Here is a 15,118-nt window from a genome sequence, read left to right on the forward strand (position 1 = left end):
GTTCCGGAAGGACATAGACATTAAGGGAAATTGGATTATAAAATGTTAGGGTACAGCAACTGGTGTTGAGAAGGAGTGCTGATCTACAAACAAACCCACCGCTGTCCATATAAAGTTATTCCAGAGACAACTGATTCAGAATGATCTAGGCAAAGCTGATCGTAGAAAAGTGCTCCTCTGTACGCATTTATGAAATGTCTCAGGCTAAGAATGCTGAACTGGAATCAGTACCAGTAATGTTATTCATTCTACTCACAAATGCTAAACAGATCCTAGTTCAGCACTCCTACTTCAAGCCACCAAGTGAATGTTGGGTATTGGGTGCTAAACGTCTTGAACAGTGGTTGAAAAAGTACCCAATTGTCATTCTTGAGTAAAAGTAAAGATATGTTAATAGAAAATGTCTCAAGTAAAAGTGAACCAGTAAAATACTAAGTAAACCTCATTGCTAAAAGATACTTAAGTGTCAGTTTTAAAAGTATAAAATATTTGACCTTCCATATATTAAGCAAACCAGACAGCACAAATCTCTTGTATTTTTAATTATGAAATAGCCATGGGAACACTCAGACATAATTTACAAACGAAGCATGTGTTTAGTGAGTCCGCTAGATCAGAGGCAGTAGGGATGTTCTTTTGATAAGTGTGTGAATTGGACCATTTTCCTGTCCGGCTTAGCATTCAAATGCATAAAGTACTTTTGGGTGCCAGGGAAACTGTATGGAGTAAAAAATATATTAATTTCTTTAGAAATGTGGCAAAGTAAAATTGAATGTTGTAAAGAAACAGAAAGAGTAAAAGTACAGATACAAAAAAAAAAGATAAACATAATGTAGTGGAGTAGTTTAAATACATTTTTGTTAAGTAATTTACACCACTGGACTTGAAAGGAACACCGGTACCCCATGTATATAGCCTTGCTATTTTTATTTTACTGCTGATCTTTAATTATTTGTTACTTTTATTTCTTATTTTCTACTTAACACATTTTTCTTACAACTAAATTGTTGGTTAAGGGCTTCATTTCAGCATTTCACTGTAAGGTCTACACATGTAGTATTCGGCGCATGTGACAAATACAATTTGATTTGTTACACATGAAAAACAGGTTGTGAACCTGGTGTGACATTATTGAAGCTGTGCTGACACCTAGTGGACATCAAGAAGACCTACACTACACACGTGTGTAATATATATATATATATATATATATATATATATATACACACACACTTTAACCTTAACACAGATGGGATGCTTTACATAAGTAGCTATTTTTTTATTAGACACTAATATATATGTCCAATAAACAGACGTTCAAAAGTCGGAATGTAAAGCAAAAACGACTGGAAAGTTATTCAAAAGCAGGTGTAGTGAATCAAGCATTTTGGGGTTAACTGAAATAGGTCAAAGTATATATTTTAAATGTTCTAATTTATTTAATCTTTATTTAACTAGGCAAGATGAACTCAACAACATCGACATAGACACAAGTTACCTGCTATATTTGGGGGAACGGATTAACACAGAGAGAACTTGGCAAAATACAATGCATGCTTCTGTAGTACGAGTAGGTATATACAGTATCATCGGTAACAATTGTGTACAAGCCACCTAGCTAATAAAATACCTGGGCTTGCGGTCATTAGTTACATTTCAACCACAGCGATTCCCCAATTGAGGCGCAACAGAGTTCACCCGCAAATGCAGGAACACCGGAAATAATAACTAAACCAACGAATGAGAAATGGTGGAGGCTACTAGAACGAAGAGACATTTTTTTCCGAATAAACGTGGTGAGTGAAAAACGTAATTACATAGCTCACTCCCTACCCGGTATCTCATTCTACTGTTATACGACTCTGTATGCGTTGCTTGTTGGCACCCTTGTTATTTACGAAGTTTTTGGAACGGATTCCTGTTGGAAAGTTCCACAAATTATACCCACCCGGCATCACTACCTACCTCGATGACTGAAAGCAAAGAAATCTCCTATTCCATCGCTATGGCAGCGAACATTCCGCCACCAAATCCTATGGTTCTCACAGGGGACTGGAATACTTCAGGGATGAATTCGAGGACAATGCGCTGGCGAGTGGGGGAAAATACACTAGACACAAATTACCTTCATAATATCAAAGAACAAATGCATGTGCCTGGTGAGAAATTACACCAATATCAGTGGATAATTTACACTAATGTAAATAAACATAGATGAAGGAACATATTACCTTTTGCTTATGTGATGAACCACTAAGGCAACAAATATTTACCATCTAAACCATGTGTGACCTCTCACCTCTCTGGCTGTAGAGGTGTTCATCCTAACCAGTCCCTCAACAGCTCTCTGACTGAGCTCCACCCTCACTGGGTCTTCAGAGGAGAGGAAGGCTGAGGAGGGATGGAAGGATGAATGGATCAGTCAGTCAATAAAGTCTAAAGCTGCTGTCTGACAAAATCACTATTTTAGTAGTTCATTAAAGTAAATAAGTGTTTATGACTGCTGAATACCAACAATCAATCACTTAGATAATGTATTTTCAGGTAGAGATACATCCTTGGGACGTCCCTAGCTCATTGAAGTTGACATTTAAAATGGTTAAGGTAGGGGTTAAGGTTAGGGTTTAGGGATGGCCCAAGAATCCCAGATAGCCCAGTCTCTTTTACATAGCAAGTGTAAAATAAACAGACAAGACAAGTAGGCACGCAGTGCATTATGGTCATTGTAGTTTAACAAATAGCATCTATTTATGCCAATCTGTATGTGGCGTTGTTAGAGAAGAATGTGATTGACAGCCATAACAATCCATTCTAGCACCTCATCAGGCTCTGTAAATGGCTTCATTCATGAAATGTTCCTTCTATTCCAGGGGACTGCAGAGGAACTTCATCGATTCCACTCCATCACTACAAGCATTGAACATCTGAAATTCACCCTCACCTTTGATGTGCATGAAACAAGTTATCTGGACATTTTGATTAAGAGGGAGGGGGGTAGCTTTAGCACAGACCTATACAGGAAGCAGATGGAGAGGAATTCCCTGTTAAGCGGAGACAGCTTCCACCCTACACCCCTAAAAAAACAATTGTAATACTTGAGTAAAGAAAACATTTCAAATGTAAATTAGTCATTTTAATTTTGTAAATTTAAAACAAAAACATAATTGTTTGTACTCGTAGGTAACCAGATCATGGATGCAACTCAGTTACTAAGTCTTTAACCACACTGTGTTGTTACACTGGTGAGTAAAAACTCATGCTTCCTACCCTTTCCTACCCTATAAAATATACATTTTACTGAACTGCGTCCAGTCAGCAGATGTACTTTAGGCCGCCCGTTGTGACTCCGTCAAGAATTCAGCAGAGCAAGATTGTATGAAAGTCTGGTTATTAAATGGGTTCATAGTTCAATAGTAATATCCTCTAAAACCTCTGGTGATGAACTTTGCTGCCCTGTTTCCAGTTGTCCACATGGCTGAGAGAACCTATTCAAGTAAGTAAGTAAATACATTTTTAAAATGTTTTTAAAAAACAATGTATTATTAACTAACTAGTTACAGTGCAGGCTAACTCAAATGAGCTGCTAAATGAGCTATCTAGCCAACTTCAAATACTGTATAGATAGCTAGCTAAGTAAATTAAATATCAGCAACTACCTAACTTCATATTAGCTAGCTATCTATTTATCACTGTTAAAAACAAACTCCAAATGCATTTGTAGGTAGCTAGCTAACAGCCATGGAGGAGGGTGAAAGGATAGCAGCACCAACTGTCAGTGCGAGAGCAGGCTATTCTGGAAAGGGCAGGTACTTTTGTGTAGTTCCTGTCCCTAGAAGTGAGGACGGAGATAATAGTAACATAATATTCAATGTGGTGTAATTTGACTATAATGAAGTGTATTTCTTGTGAGGTTTTCTGTCCTCGGATAAAGAGCTCTATGAAAGCCAGTCTACATATGAAGAGGTCCCAATGAAGAGCAGTGGTTCTCAGTCCTGGGGACTCAAAGAGGCACATTGTTGTTTTTTCCTCAGCACTGCACAGCTGATTCAAATGATCAACTCATCATCAAGCTTCAAGTGGTATTTATGTATTCATTTGTGATGCTATCCTTGATATGATCCACACATATGTGTGCCCATGCATCTATCAATCCAATGTTATCATGATTTGTTATCAGGAATATTATACTTTAGTAATCCACAATGACCCGGTGATGTAACAGTCTAATAATTACATTGTCTTCCATATTCCTACAGATACCTTGTAACTGGAGATTCCTTCAAACCGATTTCCTACAGTTCCTGTGTAGGGCACTGCAAGGTTGGGTGACCAGGGTCATCTGGGACTGCCTCCTGGAGGGATTCAGGTGTGTGAAGGCTACCCGTGTCTTGCGTAACTTCATGAGGATGGACACGAGAACCAGGAGGGGATCTGCAGCTCGCCGCCGTGTGCCAGAGGAGGAGTCTGCTGCTCTGCAGGATGTTTCAAGGATGGGGTTCAACAATGCAGCAAGAGAGGCAATCCGTGTGCAGGAGATCTTCACCTCCTACTTCTTCAAAGAGGGTGCTGTTCCCTGGCAACACCATAGACTACACTATGCACAACCAAAGGCTATTTTAAGAGCCATTCACATTGCAATAAGAGTATTCTTCCATTTACTTAGCTATGTCAACTGCAGATATTCAATTCACAGTTTCTCTCGCTTTGATTTCTACTTCTCATGTGAGGGTGCTGTTTAGGTAAGGGTGTGATGTCTGTTTCAAAACAAAACAGGCTATTTTAAATCACCCATATTGAAAAAATGTGGAACAATTAGACACCCTATAACCCACACCTACACACTCATGCATCAATCTGATTGATGGATGGTGTTATGCAGTAAGCAGTTTCAGGTGTATAACTGTGGCTCCTTCCACCTTCAAAGAATAGGACAGAGGGCCAACCATGGAGTATAGTAAGACACTTCATTATTTCTATTACTACGCTATATTGTTTGCCCGTTCATGTTTTTCAGCATAAAGTACTCTGCAGCCACTTAGTGTGGTGGACACCAGGTGAGGCCACACACAGATTCCTGTTGAACACTGTTAGGGTTGCGTCAATTCGAATCTGGTATCAGAACAAGTTATAACACTGAGTCACTGATTGTACTCTATGTACTTTTATTAGCTAAGCAATAAATGGCAAATGCAACTTTCATATATACGGGCTCACTGTAATACCACGCAGGGCAGAACAGGGAACTGGCCAACACCCCAACAATGTCTTCTTAAATACTCTGACAGTGTAAGTACCCGCTTCTGAGCTGGCCTGTCAGAGTAGAGGCTGAGCGTGGTTTAAACTTACTCAGCCTATCGTAGGCACACAGACAGGTCCCTGTCTCGTGTCGCTCCCCGTGATCCATCTTCTGTTTGTTATCTTGTTGTGATGTGTTGACACTGTCTGTGCCCCGTGCCCTAGTTGCAACAGCTACTTAGTTCTTGTTTTTCTGTAGTTTCAGCACAATGTATTTCCAACTGTGGTCTTGTGACACGCAGTTCCCACATCCTGCCTAATCTCTCTCGTGCAGCTGTCACACTATGTTATACACACCCGTCCTCAAGGGACAACATCCAGTAATTAAATGCACACAAAACATGTTATGCTATGGTAACAGGATTAGTAAAAACTCAAAACCCCACAACACTGTCGCTTTAACTACCTTATTTTCTCAATAACAGTCTCTCTCCTTCACTTCATCCCTCTCTCCCCTTCTCCCTAAATCCTCTAGGTTATATCAGCTGTGTCGGTGAACCCCTCCTGCATCTAAACTTGCTACATAGAGGACACAGCATGATCAGAGGTGAGAGGTCACTTGGTCAATGTAATGTGATGAAATACTCCACCTATCCTGTGTTTACCAGATCAATGCAGATGAAGGGCATTAGATATTGAGATTAACCCGTGTTAGCGTATTTACATGATGCATAGGAAGTGTAGTGTGCTGTTTTTTAACATTATATTTCTGTATATATGAGTTAAATCCTGTTTCTAGTCTATTAGTTACAATGTGTAACCATTGATGTCCCAGGACCAAGATTGGTAAACACTGTTGAAATGTGTAATTGTAATACATACATGCAGACACAGCATCATTCAAAGACTGGAATTTGATACTCCTGGTATTGGATATGACTGAAAAATAATCTCAAAGACATTCATACCTAAACTGCACCTTTATTTGCCAAGGTAGAGTACATGATCAGTGAATATATTAAATGTACAGGCTACAATGTGGGGATCTCATGCATGGTAATAACTACATGTATATACGACTTGCATCCTTGGTACAACATGATATTATATTCTACTCAATCCATAGGCTTCATTCATGTCATTCAGGCTGTTTTGAAAATAAATATTTTTTATTTATAAAAATATTTCCACGACAATAGCTAGTTACGTGATGTCATCTATCTGCAATGGCAAATATCAGCAAGTAAAGCTTACAAAATGTTGCATTCAATTTGCAGTAAATTCTTCAGCTAGATTATATACATCCACTGTTTCACAAAACGACCACCTGGTTTTTGCTGGTTGTTTCAGGAGTCCCTAAAACAACCAGAATTACAATTTCATACTCATGTCACAACACCCATAAAGCTAGCCAGCTTAACGTGAAGCTAACTGCTAAATCACGATTTTCGTAAATGAACTATGATAAAAAGAAAATGCATCATCGTTTGTCTCTACATTAACTAACATTCCTGTCAACTGTACATGTTTTTTACTGACGTTATAATCCTTTACATTTCTGTCCATTTCTGTGTAGGGGTACCCCTCTCTCCTAGTATTTCTGTGCCCCATCTTTACTGTTTAACAGTCTGATGGCCTTGAGATAGAAGCTGTTTTTCAGTCTCTCGGTCCCAGCTTTGATGCACCTGTACTGACCTCGCCTTCTGGATGATAGCGGGGTGAACAGGCAGTGGTTCGGGTGGTTGATGTCCTTGATGATCTTTATGGCCTTCCTGTAACATCGGGTGGTGTAGGTGTCCTGGAGGGCAGGTAGTTTGCCCCCGGTGATGCGTTGTGCAGACCTCACTACCCTCTGGAGAGCCTTACGGTTGAGGGCGGAGCAGTTGCCGTACCAGGCGGTGATACAGCCCACCAGGATGCTCTCGATTGTGCATCTGTAGAAGTTTGTGAGTGCTTTTGGTGACAAGCCAAATTTCTTCAGCCTCCTGAGGTTGAAGAGGCGCTGCTGCGCCTTCTTCACGACGCTGTCAGTGTGAGTGGACCAATTCAGTTTGTCTGTGATGTGTATGCCGAGGAACTTAAACTTGCTACCCTCTCCACTACTGTTCCATCGATGTGGATAGGGGGTGTTCCCTCTGCTGTTTCCTGAAGTCCACAATCATCTCCTTAGTTTTGTTGACGTTGAGTGTGAGGTTATTTTCCTGACACCACACTCCGAGGGCCCTCACCTCCTCCCTGTAGGCCGTCTCGTCGTTGTTGGTAATCAAGCCTACCACTGTTGTGTCGTCCGCAAACTTGATGATTGAGTTGGAGGCGTGCGTGGCCACGCAGTTGTGGGTGAACAGGGAGTACAGGAGAGGGCTCAGAACGCACCCTTGTGGGGCCCCCGTGTTGAGGATCAGCGGGGAGGAGATGTTGTTGCCTACCCTCACCACCTGGGGGCGGCCCGTCAGGAAGTCCAGTACCCAGTTGCACAGGGCGGGGTCGAGACCCAGGGTCTCGAGCTTGATGATGAGCTTGGAGGGTACTATGGTGTTGAATGCCGAGCTGTAGTCGATGAACAGCATTCTCACATAGGTATTCCTCTTGTCCAGGTGGGTTAGGGCAGTGTGCAGTGTGGTTGAGATTGCATCGTCTGTGGACCTGATGTAAATATATCACTAGCCACTTTAAACAATGCTACCTTATATAATGTTACTTACCCTACATTATTCATCCCATATGCATACGTATATACTGTACTCTACATCATCGACTGCATCCTTATGTAATACATGTATCACTAGCCACTTTAACTATGCCACTTTGTTTACTTTGTCTACATACTCATCTCATATGTATATACTGTACTCGATACCATCTACTGTATGCTGCTCTGTACCATCACTCATTCATATATCCTTATGTACATATTCTTTATCCCCTTACACTGTGTATAAGACAGTAGTTTTGGAATTGTTAGTTAGATTACTTGTTGGTTATCACTGCATTGTCGGAACTAGAAGCACAAGCATTTCGCTACACTCGCATTAACATCTGCTAACCATGTGTATGTGACAAATAAAATTTGATTTGATTTGATACTGATGAAAGTCTAACAGTCTCTGGTGCAGTAGCGTTCTACCGGTCCTAGTGCCGAACCGGTAGAACGTTTAAGATGACGAAAAAAATAAATCACAGAAAAAATATATTGACTGATATTTATTTATTTATTTAGGGGGAGCTAATGAATATTTTCGTTCTAGCGACGTCCCTGATTCCTACCCTTTAACTTTTTGTTTGATAATAAAATATACATTTTACTCAACTGCGTTACCCACTCCAGTCAGCAGATGGCGGTGTGGGAATTTAAGGTTATGCTGCTAGTGTGACCTATAATCTAGTGGACGGAAATCTTCTTTCAACAGCAACAATAGTTAGTCCGTCACCTCGGTACCTTGCTAGACAAAATAGCCGAACCAGTTTAGCTCTTTAGACGCTTTAGTGTATATTAGCCACTGTGTTTTAAACCACTTCTGTCATCTTAGTTATCCGATTTAATTTCATATTTACGGTGTTGTTGTTATTATTCAGCTAGCGGACTGGTTAAGTTAGCATTAGCCTAGCTAACATCCCCGACCATGCGGTCACTAAGCTACTCTCCTTCTGCTAAAGAAAATGAGGATATCATAGTAAAACCGCTCTCTCCACTGGCTTCCAGTTGAAGCTCGCATCCGCTACAAGACCATGGTGCTTGCCTACGGAGCTGTGAGGGGAACGGCACCTCAGTACCTCCAGGCTCTGATCAGGCCCTACACCCAAACAAGGGCACTGCGTTCATCCACCTCTGGCCTGCTCGCCCCCCTACCACTGAGGAAGTACAGTTCCCGCGCAGCCCAGTCAAAACTGTTCGCTGCTCTGGCCCCCCAATGGTGGAACAAACTCCCTCACGACGCCAGGACAGCGGAGTCAATCACCACCTTCCGGAGACACCTGAAACCCCACCTCTTTCAGGAATACCTAGGATAGGATAAAGTAATCCTTCTCACCCCCCTTAAAAGATTTAGATGCACTATTGTAAAGTGGCTGTTCCACTGGATGTCTTAAGGTGAACGCACCAATTTGTAAGTCGCTCTGGATAAGAGCGTCTGCTAAATTACTTAAATATAAATATAATATTAAATATAAAACAAGAAGTAGAGGGTGAGGCCGTTACAGTTTCATTTACTATATATGGATTTGCTATAGTGGCTAACGCCCTTGTCCTGAAGCTAGCACCAGTTAGCCTCGAGCAAGGTGCATCTCCCGGCTAGCAAACAAAATTACTCCAGCTACAATACCTCTTGCCAATTGGCCTGGACCCTTTGTTGACACTGAGCCCCGCCGATCCATCACGACTGGTCTGCCGACACAATTCCTTCCGATGTGCCCTCAACCGGCCTTTGCCAGACGTCGGTGGCGCCCTTGTCCCGAAGCTAGCACCAGTTAGCCTCGAGCCAGGTGCATCTACCTGCTAGCATAGTAATGACTACCTAACGGCTTCCCTGGGCGGCAGCGTAGCCTAGTGGTTAGAGCGTTGGACTAGTAACCGGAAGGTTGCAAGTTCAAACCCCTGAGCTGACAAGGTATAAATCTGTCGTTCTGCCCCTGAACAGGCAGTTAACCCACTGTTCCTAGGCTGTCATTGAAAATAAGAATTTGTTCTTAACTGACTTGCCTAGTTAAATAAAGGTAAAATAAAATTTAAAAAATTGCTGTTCACTGGCCCTTAAGATCACTTGATGCCTGCTAGACTGTTCATTAATTTTGTTTAACTGTCGGCCCCTGCCTCGAACTCAGGCCCTGTATGTAGATAACTGACCCTCTCTGCCCATTCACCTGTTGTTGTTGTTGTCTTAGCTGATTAACTGTTGTCTTACCCGTTGTCTTAGCTAGCTCTCCCAATCAACACTTTATGCCTCGTTTTATGTCTCTCTAATATCAATATCAATCAATATGCGTTGTGTACTGTTGTTTAGGGTAGTTATCATTGTTTTGTTTTACTGCGTAGCCCCTAGTCCCACTCAACATGCCTCAGAGAACTCTTTTGTCCCACCTCCCACACATGCGGTGAACCTCACCTAGCATAACTGGTGCCTCCAGTAGATACAACCTCTTATCGTCACTCAATGCCTAGGTTTACCGCTACTGTACCGGCACCCTACCATCTATCCTACCACGCCCAGAAATCTGCTCCTTTTATTCTCTGTTCACAACGCACTAGACGACCAGTTCTGATAGCCTTTAGCCGTACCCTCATCCTACTCCTCTGTTCCTCGGGTGATGTAGAGGTTAACCCAGGCCCTGTGTGTCCCCAGGCTCTCTCATTTGTTGACTTCTGTAGCCATAAAAGCCCTGGTTTCATGCATGTTAAAATCAGATGCTTCCTCCCTAAGTTTGTTTTACTCACTGCTTTAGCACACTCCGCCAACCTTGATGTCCTTGCTGTGTCTGAATCCTGGCTTTGGAAGGCCACCAAAAATTCTGAAATGTCCATCCCCATCTACAACATTTTCCGTCAGATAGAACTGCCAAAGGGGGAGGAGTTGCAATCTACTGCGGAGATGGCCTGCAAAGTTGTATCATACTTTCCAGGTCCATGCCCAAACAGTTCAAGCTTCTAATTTAAAAAATGAATCTCTCCAGAAATAAGTCTCTCACTGTTGCCGTCTGTTACAGACCCCCCTCAGCTCCCAGCTGTGCCCTGGACACCATATGTGGATTTATTGTCCCCCATCTATCTTCAGAGTTTGTTCTGTTTGGTGACCGAAACTGGGATATGCTTAACCTCTCTAGGGGGTGTGGGACGCTACCATCCCACATAGCCAACATCCAGTGAAATTGCAGTGCGCCAAATTCAAATACAGAAATACTCGTTATAAAAATTAATGAAACATACAAGTGTTATACATCGGTTTAAAGATTAACTTCTTGTTAATCCAACCACGGTGTCAGATTTCAAAAAGACTTAAGGCGAAAGCATACCATGCAATTATCTGAGATCAGCGCCCAGCAGAGGAGTTACACAAGTCAGAAAAAGCAATACAATTAATCACTTACCTTTGATGATCTTCATATCGTTGCACTCACAAGACTCCCATTTGCTCAATAAATGGTAGTTTTGTTCGATAAAGTCTCTTTATATCCAAAAACCTCTGTTTGGTTCACGTGTTTTGTTCAGTAATCCACAGGCTCAAAAGCAATCGCAACAGCCAGACGAAAAATCCGAAAAGTATCAGTGAAGTTGGTAGAAACATGTCAAACGATGTTTATAATCAATCCTCATGTTGTTTTTAGCCTAAATAATAGATAATATTTCAACCGGACAATAACGTCATTAATATAAAAGGTAAACAAGAAAGGCGCTCTCTCGGTCTCGCACATGAAAAATCTCTGGGACACTGAATGGTCCACTCATTCAGAGTGGTCTTACACTCTAATTTTTCAGAATACAAGCCTGAAACCATTTCTAAAGACTGACATCTAGTGGATGCCATAGGAAGTGCAATTTGAGTCCTAAGTCAATGGAATCTCTATAGCCAGTCAATGGAAACTACAAAAATATCAAAATCCCACTTCCTGGATGGATTTTTCTCAGGTTTTCGCCTGTCATATAAGTTCTGTTATACTCACAGACATTATTTTAACAGTTTTGTAAACTGTGTTTTCTATCCAAATCTACCAAGTTAGCTTTTCATCCAGAGGTGAAAATAGTGCCCCTACCCTAGTGAGGTTAACACCCTGGCCATCCTACAATCCAAGCTAGATGCCCTCAATCTCACACAAATGATCAAGGAACCCACCAGGTAAAGCCCTAAATCTGTAAACATGGGCAGCCTCATAGATATTATCCTAACCAACGTGCCCTCCAAATACACCTCTGCTGTTTTCAATCACAGCTGTACAATTTCTCTCCTGTGTGTATTCTCCAGTGTGATATCAGGGTGCTTACGTGAGTAAAACCCTTCCCACATTGATCACATCTATAAGGTTTCTCTCCTGTGTGTATTCTCTGGTGTGATATTAGGTTGCATAGCTGAGTAAACCTCTTCCCACATTGATCACAGCTGTATGGTTTCTCTCCTGTGTGTGTTCTTTGGTGTACAATAAGATGGCTTGATGTATCAAAACTCTTCCCACATTGAGTACAGCAATAAGGTTTCTCTAAAGTGTGGATTCTCTGATGAACTTAATTTTTACATTTTTTATTTTTTATGTCACCTTTTTTCAACCAGGTAGGCTAGTTGAGAACAAGTTCTCATTTACAACTGCGACCTGGCCAAGATAAAGCATAGCAGTGTGAACAGACAGAGTTACACATGGAGTAAACAATTAACAAGTCAATAACACAGTAGAAAAAAAAGAAAAAAGAGAGTCTATATACATTGTGTGCAAAAGGCACGAGGAGGTAGGCGAATAATTACAATTTTGCAGATTAACACTGGAGTGATAAATGATCAGATGGTCATGTACAGGAAGAGATACTGGTGTGCAAAAGAGCATTACATTTTTACATTTAAGTCATTTAGCAGACGCTCTTATCCAGAGCGATCGGTTAGCTGCTCAGATAGCAGATGTTTGAAGTTGGTGAGGGAGATAAAAGTCTCCAACTTCAGCGATTTCGTTCCAGCGAATTCGTTCCAGTCACAGACAGCAGAGAACTGGAACGAAAGGCGGCCAAATGAGGTGTTGGCTTTAGGGATGATCAGTGAGATACACCTGCTGGAGCGCGTGCTACGGGTGGGTGTTGCCATCGTGACCAGTGAACTGAGATAAGGCGGAGCTTTACCTAGCATGGACTTGTAGATGACCTGGAGCCAGTGGGTCTGGCGACGAATATGTAGCGAGGGCCAGCTGACTAGAACATACAGGTCGCAGTGGTGGGTGGTATAAGGTGCTTTAGTAACAAAACAGATTGCACTGTGATAAACTGCATGCAGTTTGCTGAGTAGAGTATTGGAAGCTATTTTGTAGATGACATCGCCGAAGTCGAGGATCGGTAGGATAGTCAGTTTTACTAGGGTAAGTTTGGCGGCGTGAGTGAAGAAGGCTTTGTTGCGGAATAGAAAGCCGACTCTAGATTTGATTTTAGATTGGAGATGTTTGATATGAGTCTGGAAGGAGAGTTTACAGTCTAGCCAGGTCACCCCGCTCCTCCGCTCTCTCCACTGGCTTCCAGTTGAAGCTCGCATCCGCTACAAGACCATGGTGCTTGCCTACGGAGCTGTGAGGGGAACGGCACCTCAGTACCTCCAGGCTCTGATCAGGCCCTACACCCAAACAAGGGCACTGCGTTCATCCACCTCTGGCCTGCTCGCCTCCCTACCACTGAGGAAGTACAGTTCCCGCTCAGCCCAGTCAAAACTGTTCGCTGCTCTGGCCCCCCAATGGTGGAACAAACTCACCACCTTCCGGAGACACCTGAAACCCCACCTCTTTAAGGAATACCTAGGATAGGATAAAGTAATCCTTCTCACCCCCCCCCCCCCTTAAAATATTTAGATGCACTATTGTAAAGTGGCTCTTCCACTGGATGTCATAAGGTGAATGCACCAATTTGTAAGTCGCTCTGGATAAGAGCGTCTGCTAAATGACTTAAATGTAATGTAAATGTAGCCAGACACCTAGGTACTTATAGATGTCCACATATTCTAGGTCGGAACCATCCAGGGTGGTGATGCTAGTCGGGCGTGCGGGTGCAGGCAGCGAACGGTTGAAAAGCATGCATTTGGTTTTACGAGCGTTTAAGAGCAGTTGGAGGACACGGTAGGAAGTGTTGTATGGCATTTAAGCTCGTTTGGAGGTTAGATAGCACAGTGTCCAAGGAAGGGCCGGAAGTATACAGAATGGTGTCGTCTGCGTAGAGGTGGATCAGGGAATCGCCCGCAGCAAGAGCAACATCATTGATATATACAGAGAAAAGAGTCGGCCTGAGAATTGAACCCTGTAAGCACCCCCATGGAGACTGCCAGAGGACCGGACAACATGCCTTCCGATTTGACACACTGAACTCTGTCTGCAAAGTAGTTGGTGAACCAGGCAAGGCAGCCATTAGAAAAACCGAGGCTACTGAGTCTGCCGATAAGAATATGGTGATTGCTGATGAGGTGAATCTTTTCCCGCAGTCAGAGCACCAATGAGATTTCTTTCCTGTGGGTCTCTGCTGGTGTTTCTTGAGGAGTTCTGATCTGGAGAGACTCTCCACAAATCTCACACAAATTATCAAGGAACCCACCAGGTAAAGCCCTAAATCTGTAAACATAGGCACCCTCATAGATATTATCCTGACCAACTTGCCCTCCAAATACACCTCTGCTGTTTTCAATCAGGATCTCAGCGATCACTGCCTCATTGCCTGCATCCGTTAGGGGTCCGCGGTCAAACGACCCCCCTCATCATTGTCAAATGCTCCCTAAAATACTTCTGCAAGCAGGCCTTTCTAATCGACCTGGCCCGGGTATCCTGGAAGGATATTGACCTCATCCCGTCAGTAGGGGATGCCTGGTTGTTCTTTAATTGTAATTTCCTCACCACCTTAAATAAGCATGCCCCTTTCAAAAATGTAGAACTAAGAATAGATATAGCCCTTGGTTCACTCCAGACCTGACTGCCCTCAACCAGCACAAAAACATTGATTAGTCTCCACGATATGCAACTTTTCAGAGAAGTCGGGTACCGGGTACACAGTCAGTTAGGAAAGCAAAGGCTAGCTTTTTCAAACAGAAATGTGCATCCTGTAGCTTTAATTGAGGCTAGGAAACACTGTCACCACCGATAAGTCCACGATAATCGAGAATTTCAACAAGCATTTCTCTACGGCTGGCCATGCATTCCTCCTGGCTACCCCAACCCTGGCCAACAGCTC

At 42.5% G+C, this 15,118-nt stretch overlaps 1 long non-coding RNA gene across 2 annotated transcripts; it reads right to left on the reverse strand.

The window, feature by feature from the left end:
• Positions 1 to 523: 523 nt before the first annotated feature.
• Positions 524 to 4,348, reverse strand: LOC135563569 (uncharacterized). 2 transcript variants are annotated; one of them, XR_010460381.1, is made up of 4 exons: positions 4,261 to 4,348; positions 2,300 to 2,391; positions 1,966 to 2,088; positions 524 to 716 (listed from the first exon to the last, which is right to left on the reverse strand). It is a non-coding gene; the product is annotated as an uncharacterized LOC135563569 (long non-coding RNA). The 2 variants fall into 2 exon arrangements; XR_010460380.1 differs by having other exon boundaries at positions 1,966 to 2,391.
• Between the last annotated feature and the right edge of the window lie 10,770 nt (positions 4,349 to 15,118).

This window comes from Oncorhynchus nerka, linkage group LG21 (assembly GCF_034236695.1).
Source record: "Oncorhynchus nerka isolate Pitt River linkage group LG21, Oner_Uvic_2.0, whole genome shotgun sequence".
Classification (NCBI taxonomy): domain Eukaryota; kingdom Metazoa; phylum Chordata; class Actinopteri; order Salmoniformes; family Salmonidae; genus Oncorhynchus; species Oncorhynchus nerka.